Source organism: Apostichopus japonicus, chromosome 9, assembly GCF_037975245.1.
Source record: "Apostichopus japonicus isolate 1M-3 chromosome 9, ASM3797524v1, whole genome shotgun sequence".
NCBI lineage: Eukaryota > Metazoa > Echinodermata > Holothuroidea > Aspidochirotida > Stichopodidae > Apostichopus > Apostichopus japonicus.
Genome location: NC_092569.1, coordinates 3,427,312 through 3,438,253, shown reverse-complemented (window position 1 = coordinate 3,438,253; position 10,942 = coordinate 3,427,312). Strand labels below are relative to the sequence as shown.

Sequence of the window (10,942 nt, the reverse complement as noted above, 5' to 3'; positions counted from 1 at the left end):
TAGAACAGCATTTCGTTGGGATAAGGATATTACGATGGACGGTAAAATAATTAAATGTGTAACTGATGTATTAAGCTTCTTGGTATTAATATTGATAGCAAACTTTCTTGGAATAACCATCTTTCGTTAGTATGTAACACAGTGTAGAAAAAATACTGGTATATTATCTAAACTGAAATACTTCCTCCCACAGCATGTCCTTAGAATGCTTTATCAAACATTAGTTCTGCCATACCTATCCTACTGTACAACTATTTGGTTCGGTATACATACATTGTTATACACCTAAATATCCTCCAAAAGAGGGCTACACGTCACATTACTAATGCCCCACCACTTGAACATACTATAGTGGAATATTTAAGTTCCTAAATTTATTAAAACTTTGTGATATTATAACAGTCAAGGTTGCTATACATTTGCTTACAAAGCATGGAATGGATTACTGCCAGTCACTTTTAATGACTTCATATGTAGTTACAGAGTCTTACATAACCATCACACAAGACAAGCCGACAACGCTCATTGCAATTGTTACCATAGTAACATAGGGAAATTCGGTCTTCGTAATAGAGCAATACAAATTTGGAATGCTCTATCAAAGAAGTTGAAGTCTATACCTTCACAACTCACATTCACCAGACATTTGAAAAAGGAATTATTAACTCGTACTAGTATTATATAATCTATAAACGTATCCATATCAGCATCGTTAGGATATTATTACTGTATATTTAATCCTTACGTATATACTGTAATATTTATATTTGTACATTTTTTTTCTTTTTTCTTCCAGGGAGTCTCCTACTTTGTTAAGTCTTCTTAAGACTTTATGGGAGACTTCCTTTCCCTTTTTACACAATTGGCGATGTGTCTGTCGGATTTGTATTATTCAGTGGAGTAAAATATTCCATCTATTTCACATTATGAAAAAGAACACGTGTGACAAACGTGTTTTGTTAATTGTTTTTTTTTCCTTTGAGCTCTAATCAGGTGTAAAATTGTTTAAACGATTTATACGAGAGGATTGGATATTCCTGTTGTTTACAATCCTGTGACCTTAATTAATTGGATGAAAAGGATTACCTATACTTGTTTCCTTTTTTCTTCAATTAATTGGATGTTCTTATGTCATAATAAATTTTCAGGTGAATTGCCCTGATTACATCATTTATTCCGCTGTTGCCAGATGTATTTACAAAATATGACACAATTCAAATAAAATGATATCTTCGCGATGCAAAATAGATTTCCGTCGCAAGCCAGTAACTCACGCCCCCATCTATGTTCATGGGCCGGGAACAAGTAGATAAATGTAAGTACTTAGGAACCATGCTGAGTAACAAAATTGACTGGTTTAGTCATACCACAATTGTCCATAAGAAAGCAAATCAGAGGCTGTATTTCTTGAGAAAACTTAAGAACCTCAGAGTGGATAAAACAATCATGACCTTGTTTTATAAATCCCTCATTCAAAAGTGTTTTGATGTACAACATAATTTGTTACTTTGCCAATGGTACAAAAATTGATGTGAAGATGCTTGAGCAATCTAGAAAAGTTGTTCAGCGTGTAATCGGTGCTCAATTACCATCGTTAGAGTACTTGTACCATGAGAGGGTCTGCAATAAATTGAAACATATCATGCAAGACCCAACACACCCTTTGTTTAAGCACTATAATTACAACCGCTCTGGACAGCGTTTATGCCCACCACGAACGCTTAGGGGCCGCTACACATACTCATTTGTGCCAAACTATATATCCATATATTTAATTCACAAGTGAGAAGATAAGTTTCTTATTTGTAGGACTTGCTGTATATTTGTTGTATTACTGTATGTGTATCGTAGTCTAGTGATACTTATACTATTGTTTTTTTTTTACGACCTGTGTAAGTCGAATTTCCGATTGTGGACAATAAATTCAAATTCAATTCAATTCAAATGATACGAGAATTTAGATTTGATCTAAAGATGCAGACAATTTTCTATAATTTTGCTAATCAAGCAACGTCATACACTAGATAACCCTTTTTACATTTTCGTTGTGGTAAAAAACCCCCGGAAGGCACGAGGATTTGTTCATACAATCAACAGGCCCCCACCCACCCCAACCCCCATAAGACAAAAACCTATAAAAACAATTGGAGATAGTTTCTTATTTCAAAGGGGGTTATAGGAGTGGTCTTTTTGATCGTAACAGCTTAACACATATTCGAAAAGGTTTTTTAATTCATGAGAAAGTAACAGATGTATAAATATACGTCACTGCTTGAAACAGATGTGAGTGTCTTGACGTGGAGCTAGCCTCGTGCTCGCTCGTTCGCTATCGATCGACCGTTTTATGATACTTTGTTCCGTAATCATAAAAAATAATTACAAATAAAAGTCAGTCTTGATTAAATATTTTTTATAAATTAATTTTAATTGTTTAATTAATTTCACTATTTTTTTTATTTAACTTTTACACACCGTCTTATTATATCAGGCGCTAAAATTATACAGTCCGTTGATTTAGATAAAACTCCGAAAAAGTATAAAAATGAATTAAATTGTCGAGAAATCTTCACATCTGAACATTCCTGCGTTACTGAAGCAAGCACTTCACTGAACTCTGGTGAGTACGTTAACCGTTAGGTCAATGAATTATATATCAGAGTGTAAATATAGGCCTATAATACTTTATAAACATACTTATATTGATAGAGGTTATCATATTTACATTGATTTAAATGTATTTAGGTAGTGAGCAGCAATTAACGTTTTTTTATTATAAATATTTTGGGTTACACGAAGAGCGTTAATCGGTGAAGATTTAAAATTATCTCTGGTGGCTGAAACTGATTGTTAAGTAAAAATGTTGAAAATTATCTGTAATCTTTATTGCGATCCAACTTCCTGAAGTAATTAAATTTTTCGCGGGTCAAAAAAGGATATATTCAATCAGCCATATCTCGAGTTAGGGAAAGGTTTTGAGATGAAATTTTGAAATATCTGTATGAAATATTTTGCTCTTCAATGTAAGTTTACAAATCGCCAGTGCAAATAAATGGTCGATAGGGGTTTCCAGATACTCCCTGAAAGTATGATAATAACTTGGTACATAACTTGATATATATACATACATATATATATATATATATATATATATATACATATATATATATATATATATATATATATATATATATATATATATATATATATATATATATATATATATATATATATATATATATATATATATATATATATATATATATGTATATATGGAGGCTGAAAGTTTTTTCACTGTTCTTGATTTTCCAACTCATTACGATTTTCATTTGTATATATATATATATATATATATATATATATATATATATATATATATATATATATATATATATATGTTCAAAGTATCTCTTTCGAGATCCGGCTTTAGGAATCACAAATGATTTTCGAGTTGGATAGCATCATGTTTGATCTCTAGAGTAGGGCAAAATATGTCACCAAAAACAGAACTAGTATTGTTCGATATAGGTGACAAACGCCTACAGTGGAATTACGATCTTCCTTACCGGTTTCGAACCTCTGGACATACAATCAGCGTCCATAGCCTAGTGGTTAGGGTGTCCGCGTACAAAGGGGGAGGCCCGTGGTTCGAATCCCGGTGGAGGCTGAAAGTTTTTTCATTGTTCTTGATTTTCCAACTCATTACGATTTTCATTTATATATATTCATTTGCCTTTGTCGTTTACCTCCATTGCATTAACATATAGTCTGTTCAAAGTATCTCTTTCGAGATCCGGCTTTAGGAATCACAAATGATTTTCGAGTTGGATAGCATCATGTTTGATCTCTAGAGTAGGGCAAAATATGTCACCAAAAACAGAACTAGTATTGTTCGATATAGGTGACAAACGCCTACAGTGGAATTACGATCTTCCTTACCGGTTTCGAACCTCTGGACATACTATCAGCGTCCATAGCCTAGTGGTTAGGGTGTCCGCGTACAAAGTGGGAGGCCCGTGGTTCGAATCCCGGTGGAGGCTGAAAGTTTTTTCACTGTTCTTGATTTTCCGACTCATTACGATTTTCATTTATATATATATATATACACTTTTAAACTTGTATACTACACATTGTAGTCGAAATGCTAGAAATTATATATCACTATTTTGCATCAGCTTGCCATTAGTTTCCCTATACCCAGTGGACAGACGTTATCCAAATCTATAGTCGTATTGGAGTGTGTATACTTGTGCATTTTAAGTCTATTTTTTCATTACAAATCCCTGCAGCGGAACATAGGGTTAACAGAGGCTATATTTGGGGGTGTCAATGAAAGAACGTTAATCAAACTGAAATTCTCTGACTCTTAAAATGGGGACCAAAATCTTGGCATGGAAAAAGTCTGAGTTTGAAATCGATTTCTACCTTTCTTGCTTATTAATACTAGTCTCATTTGTTAATTTTCTAATCAAGGGGTTAATTTAGTTTGAACTCTATATATCTTAAAGTTGTATTCTAAGGAATTAGTGGTCGATACTTTAAAAAGAAAACTGCCGGAAAATTGAGGACCCTTTCAAAATGGACTATTAATTATTTTGATATTTTTCCACTGTACAGATTCAATTCAGTAAATAGAGGACTCATAAATCAAAACAAGATGAAGACTGCCCTGAAAGTCATATTTCTCTGTGCCCTGCTGGTGGTTGCCCTAGGTAAATATCGAGTTCGGTTTTCCTTCTTAATCGTTTCAATAAGATATCTTTGGAGAACTGGGGGTTGCGGAGGGGGTAACAGGAGGTATTGGTCGTACGGTTTTCTGCCTTAAGAAGATCAGATGGTTCTATCTTGGAACGACGTATATGTCAAGAGCAGGTTAGTCGTTTCATAAAGTACGGACGTTTCGAAATTATACTATACAGTAATGAGTTACACGCATGCGTGATAAAACGGTAAAAAGTTGAAAACGGTGGCTATGCACAATTTGGCATATAAGTATAAATGGACAAGAACATCTATTCGTGGAAAAATATGAATTTTCGTATATCCCTCTTCAAAACGTCCAAATGATAAAATTGCCGTTTTTCAACGATAGGATATCAACTCTGTCCTTGAGAAACGTTAAAATGTGGAAATCGTTTACAGTTGGTGTAGCATCTTGACAAACCAGCAACATTTGGGAAATCTGGTTTTTGCCAACGTATTATACATTTCCCCAAATTTCCAAAGTTGAAAATAAAGGCAAACTTTCTGGGTTGATTAGATTTATGATGATCGTTCAAATTGGCGACAAATCTGAAAGTTGCCGTTATGCACATTTAATTCTTTTACCGGGTTGTAGAACACCCGAACACCACATGCCGTTTTATCATGTTTTTGTCCAAATTGCGCCAGTTGTCTTCAAATTGTCGATTCCTTAGAAAGAGCAATTGAGAATTGATGGTGGAGAAGATAGTCGTTTTGAGCCTGAAAGTAACGCGTGGACTTAGGTTTCCGATTATAATAATACTACATGTATACATTTAATATGTATATGTACATGTATACTATTGTACTTTGTGTTTGTATGTGGGTGTGTGTGTTTGTTTAACAGTGACATTGATTTTTTCCATAACCTTTCAAAGATATGTATATAGGCAAATGCAACCTGACTATGTAGGCTCGCAAAATATACTGGTTATACTCTATAGTAGAAACTCATATAGATCTAACAGGAAAAGGATGGTGGGGTTCGATTGTTTTTAAGTAAAAATCTTGACATTGTGAGGCGGCCTGACTTTTCTCATTTTTCATGACTCCGTCGAAAGTATTTTTGTGTGGAAACTATACTATTGCTCGAAACAATTCTTCAAGTAAAACAATAATGGGAGTATACTAGTTTATAGGCGACCTCAATATGATTCAAACCTCATGTTTGATAATTTACCATATAAATACTATTTTGGGATGCAATTCCTAACGAAAACAAAGACGGTTTAATTATGGGTGACTTTAATTATTGACTTACTTAAAGATAATTCATTCGACTTCTTGAATACTATCTATTCCAACAATTTCTTTCCTGCGATCAATAGCCCTATATACTCTTGTTACTGACAACTCGATCTGCGAATCCCTATACTTGGCAATATTCTTAGTAACATAAACAATTGTAACGTTACAATTGATGTGCTCATAAAATGATGTAACTGATGTTCATTTTCAAGTATTCTTATGTGGAAACTTCGGTGTTAGTGATGTTGTATACACAGGGATGGTTACTATAGGCTATGCTCGAAGTTACTCCAAGCGTATCTTCATTATTCTGAAGATGATGCGAATCATTTCTACACAATGTTTCTCCAGTCTTCACTTTAGTCGCATTTACGAGCAGTGTTTTGTCTTTTTTTTCGCTCACTTACTTTTTGTTAATTCTAAATGTCGCAAGAAGAAACATACTTGGGATTATTAATGGAATACAATACAAATCATAGAAAGTTAAAAAAAATGTTATATAGAGAACAAAAGATAACAAAAATGGGTAAATATCGGAATAAGTTGAATTACGTTCTACGTATAGCTTTATAAGAGTCATTACTGGTAAAACATGATACTGGTAATACGTGGTCCATTATCAGAAATGGTTTGAACAATAATAAGAGTAATTCAATACTTATCCTAGCTCGTTTAAGTATATGACAATGGTGATACTACTTATCCTTATACAAAGTTCTGGTAATCTGCTGGTTGGAAGCCGTTCGTTGTTATTTGGAAATTGGGTTTTCTGTTAAATTAGTTTTCCCATAACGTCGGGATGGCAGCAATTAATTCCAAAGTAAATGGTGAATGGCAATCTATCAACTCCGTTTCTCACGATTACATTTGTGATAAGACCTAACATTGCCATCATCCGTAAACAAAAACAACAAAAAAATCACCTATTTCGAACGCATTGTTGTAATATATAGTATTTTAAGAAAGATGTTCCGATTGTTGATTCTGATATACTACAGCCATTATTTAACACATACAGATTGGCAAAAACCCCTTCAGGAACAAAAGATTATATTCAGCCCAAGCATCGCAACTTGACCTAACTAACAAAAGTATTAGACGATATTACGTCACCTTTGCCGTTTAGTTACAGCTAAAAGGACAATAACCCCAATGGTTTCTACGTGCCTAATTAAATCTTTTTTTCCATATGTCTGTGGTGTCCATCAACAAGCAGTTTCATCCAGGTTGTCTTGAAACTATTGGAGAAAGTATGAATATCAACCATGTTTACTCCCCCCCCCCCTCTCCTCACACTACTTTTTGTGTGACATAGCACATACCTTTTAATCTTTTCCCGCTTATTATTCAAAGTGAAATATAATAAATGGGAGCATTTTTTTTCCATACGGGTTGCTTATACATTTTTGCACAAATTTTATAGTCTGCATTTACAATAATTGTTCGACAATTTTAATAGAACGTTGACGAAAATTGAAACCTTACAGAAAGTACTTTATTTGATGGTAGTTTGATATTTTCAGTTAGATTATTTTGAAAACATATGAAAAGTATTAAGACAATGTAGTTATGTTTTTTTAATTATCATATCATGAAAAACAAACAAATAATGACACCATTCGTCATTCTTTACAGACGCAAAGAAAGGCAAAAAAGAGAGTGGCTCGTCAAGTAAGTATATCAATTAGAAGGTAATCTAAAGGTTATAAGATTGGTATGGTCTAATTTGTTTGTGTTCTAGCCCATCTGTTCAAGTCTGTGTCGTTGTGGCACTGATATAAGCTGGGCTTTATAAATGATATATATATATATATATATATATATATATATATATATATATATATTACAGAGGAGGATGATAGATAGAAGCTGGGCTTTATAAATGCTATATATATAAACGGCAGGATGATATATATATATATATATATATATATATATATATATATATATATATATATATTACAGAGGAGGGCGTGATGTGGTTGATAGGCAGGATTTAGAAAGAAGGAGGGCGCGCGGGGAAGAGAAAGGGTTGGACGGGAAGAGAGATGTTTGGGAGGCGTGCGACGGAGAACGGAATGGCACAAAGGATGCATAAGGGATGGGTGTTGGTATATCAAAGGATGGGGTGAAGCAGGGAGTTCTAAATGTCAACTCCCTGCGCGTGAAGCATGGTGGAATGTGACCAATGAGTTTGGGACGACGAAGGTTGGGATATACCGAAGGAAGGGTGGAGGGGAGGGGTGGGGGTACTACGTTAATGAACTTTGGCAGTTACGAAAAGTATAGTACTTGGTCTGGTGGTAGTTCGATATTGTGAATTAGAGTCTTTCAGAACATATAAGAAAATAAAAATAAAGTAAAGTTAATGTATGAATTTTTGTAATATTTTAATGAAAAACATATAATACCAATTTCATTCTTTACATATTTATATTCGCAGGCCCAAGCAGCGGCCGTCCAGCATCTGGTACGTACATTAATTGTAATAAAAAAAAACTTGAAGTAAAGTTAGTTTTACAGTATTGTAGTATGCATGTTTGTTTTATGGAAAAAAATTGATATAGTAAAGGAGCTCGTGATATGATAGGAACGGTTAGAACGAAGGAGGGCGCGCGGGGAAGAGTGAGGGTTGGACACCACTCTGTACTCCGATACTCATGGCTAGTACAACAACTATTATTCAGCTGTTCATGTCCCACAATAGTGCATCAGTAATGAACGCTCTGTGTTCGTAACACGGTAACCTGTGTTACAGAAGGCACCGTAACAACTACAAGACTGTTAACTTGTTCCCATGTAAAACAAAGAACTGCGCGACTGGACAAGGAGTCTATGAAGATGAGAATTCCTATACGAGATGAAGTAAAGGAGGTAAACTACCGCTTGAGTCTAGTTCACACCTCTCTTCAAATTACGTCAATTCGTCACGCCTAGAACAAAGAAATGCCATGTTCGGGTATATCCATAGGTCTACTTAAAGCAACAACAAAAAACGACTTGATACGACTTCATTTTAGAATCGCGTATTAATGAACTCGCACTTAATGGTTGTTAGAGCGACTACTGTTCATGTATCACAACCGTGCATCAGTCATTACTACTTTGTGTTCGTAACACATGTTAACAACAGGACATGAACAGTTGTTACTGTACCAGCTATTAGTATCGGCTGGTTGGACGAGAAGAGAGATGTTTGGGAGGCGTGCGACGGAGGACAGAATGGCACAAAGGAGGCGTCAGGGATGGGTGTTGGTATATCAAAGTAAGGGGTGAAGCAGGGAGTTCTAATTGGCCACTCCCTGAGTGAAGCGGGATGGAAATGGAACCAATGAGGTTGCCAGGACGACGAAGGATGGGGTATACTGAAGGGAGAGGTGTACGGTGGAGGGGATACTACGTTGATGAACATTTGTAGAAAAGAAAAGTATAGTACTTGGTCTGATTGTAGTTTGATATTGGTAACTAGAGTCTTTCAAAACATACCCAAAATGTAAATAAAGTTAAATGTTTGAATTTTTGTAATATTCTAATGAGAAACAAATGATTTCAACTTCATTCTTTGAAATATTTGTATACGCAGGCCCAAGAAGTTCGCCATCTGGTAAGTACATTAACTGCAATAATCCCATTTCTTCTCCGAACGTGAAACGATTTCAAGTGATGTGAATCTTTTCCATACAACGTCTCCGTCATTATCATGAAACAGTTCACGTGATGTGATAGGTAAGATTTAGAAAGAAGGAGGGCGCGCGGGGAAGAGAAGGGGTTGGACGGGAAGAGAGATGTTTGGGAGGCGTGCGACGGAGAACGGAATGGCACAAAGGAGGCATCAGGGATGGGTGTTGATATATCAAAGGATGGGGTGAAGCAGGGAGTTCTAAATGTCAACTCCCTGAGTGAAGCAGGGTGGAATGTGACCAATGAGTTTGGGACGACGAAGGTTGGGATATACCGAAGGAAGGGTGGAGGGGAGGGGTGGGGGGGGGGAACTACGTTGATGAACTTTGGCAGTTACGTAAAGTATAGTACTTGGTCTGGTGGTAGTTCGATATTGTGAATTAGAGTCTTTCAAAACATACAAAAAAATAAAGTAAAGTTAATGTATGAATTTTTGTAATATTTTAATGAAAAACATATAATACCAATTTCATTCTTTACATATTTATATTCGCAGGCCCAAGCAGCGGCCGTCCAGCATCTGGTACGTACATTAATTGTAATAAAAAAAAACTTGAAGTAAAGTTAGTTTTATATAGTATTGTAGTATGCATGTTCGTATTATGAAAAATTGATATAGTAAAGGAGATCGTGATATGATAGGAACGGTTAGAACGAAGGAGGGCGCGCGGGGAAGAGTGAGGGTTGGACACCACTCGGTACTCCGATACTCATGGCCAGTACAACAACTATTATTCAGCTGTTCATGTCCCACAATCGTGCATCAGTAATGAACGCTCTGTGCTCGTAACACGGTAACCTGTGTTACAGAAGGCACCGTAACAACTGCAAAACTGTTAACTTGTTCCCATGTAAGACAAAGAACTGTGCGACTGGACAAGGAGTCTATGGAGTTGAGAATTCCTATACTATATGAAGTAAAGGAGGTGAAGTACCGCTTGAGTCTAGTTCACACCTCTCTTTAAATTACGTCAATTCGTCACGCCTATAGAACGAAGAAATGCCATGTTCGGGTATATCCATAGGTCTACTTATAGCAACAACAAAAAACGACTAGATACGACTTTATTTTAGAATCACGTATTAATGAACTCGCACTTAATGGTTGTTAGAGCGACTACTGTTCATGTATCACAACCATGCATCAGTCATTACTACTTTGTGTTCGTAACACGGTAACATGTGTTAGTATACAGGACATGAACAGAAGTTACTGTACCAGCTATTAGTATCGGCTGGTTGGACGAGAAGAGAGATGTTTGGGAGGCATGCG

The 10,942-nt window shown here is 35.5% G+C and overlaps 1 long non-coding RNA gene across 1 annotated transcript; it reads left to right on the top strand.

Annotated features, from left to right (window-relative positions):
- The first annotated feature begins 2,506 nt into the window (after window positions 1–2,506).
- LOC139973366 (uncharacterized) lies at window positions 2,507–8,549 on the top strand. Its single transcript, XR_011795194.1, has 4 exons — window positions 2,507–2,617; window positions 4,615–4,709; window positions 7,624–7,659; window positions 8,432–8,549. It is a non-coding gene; the product is annotated as an uncharacterized lncRNA (long non-coding RNA).
- The last annotated feature ends 2,393 nt before the right edge of the window (window positions 8,550–10,942 follow it).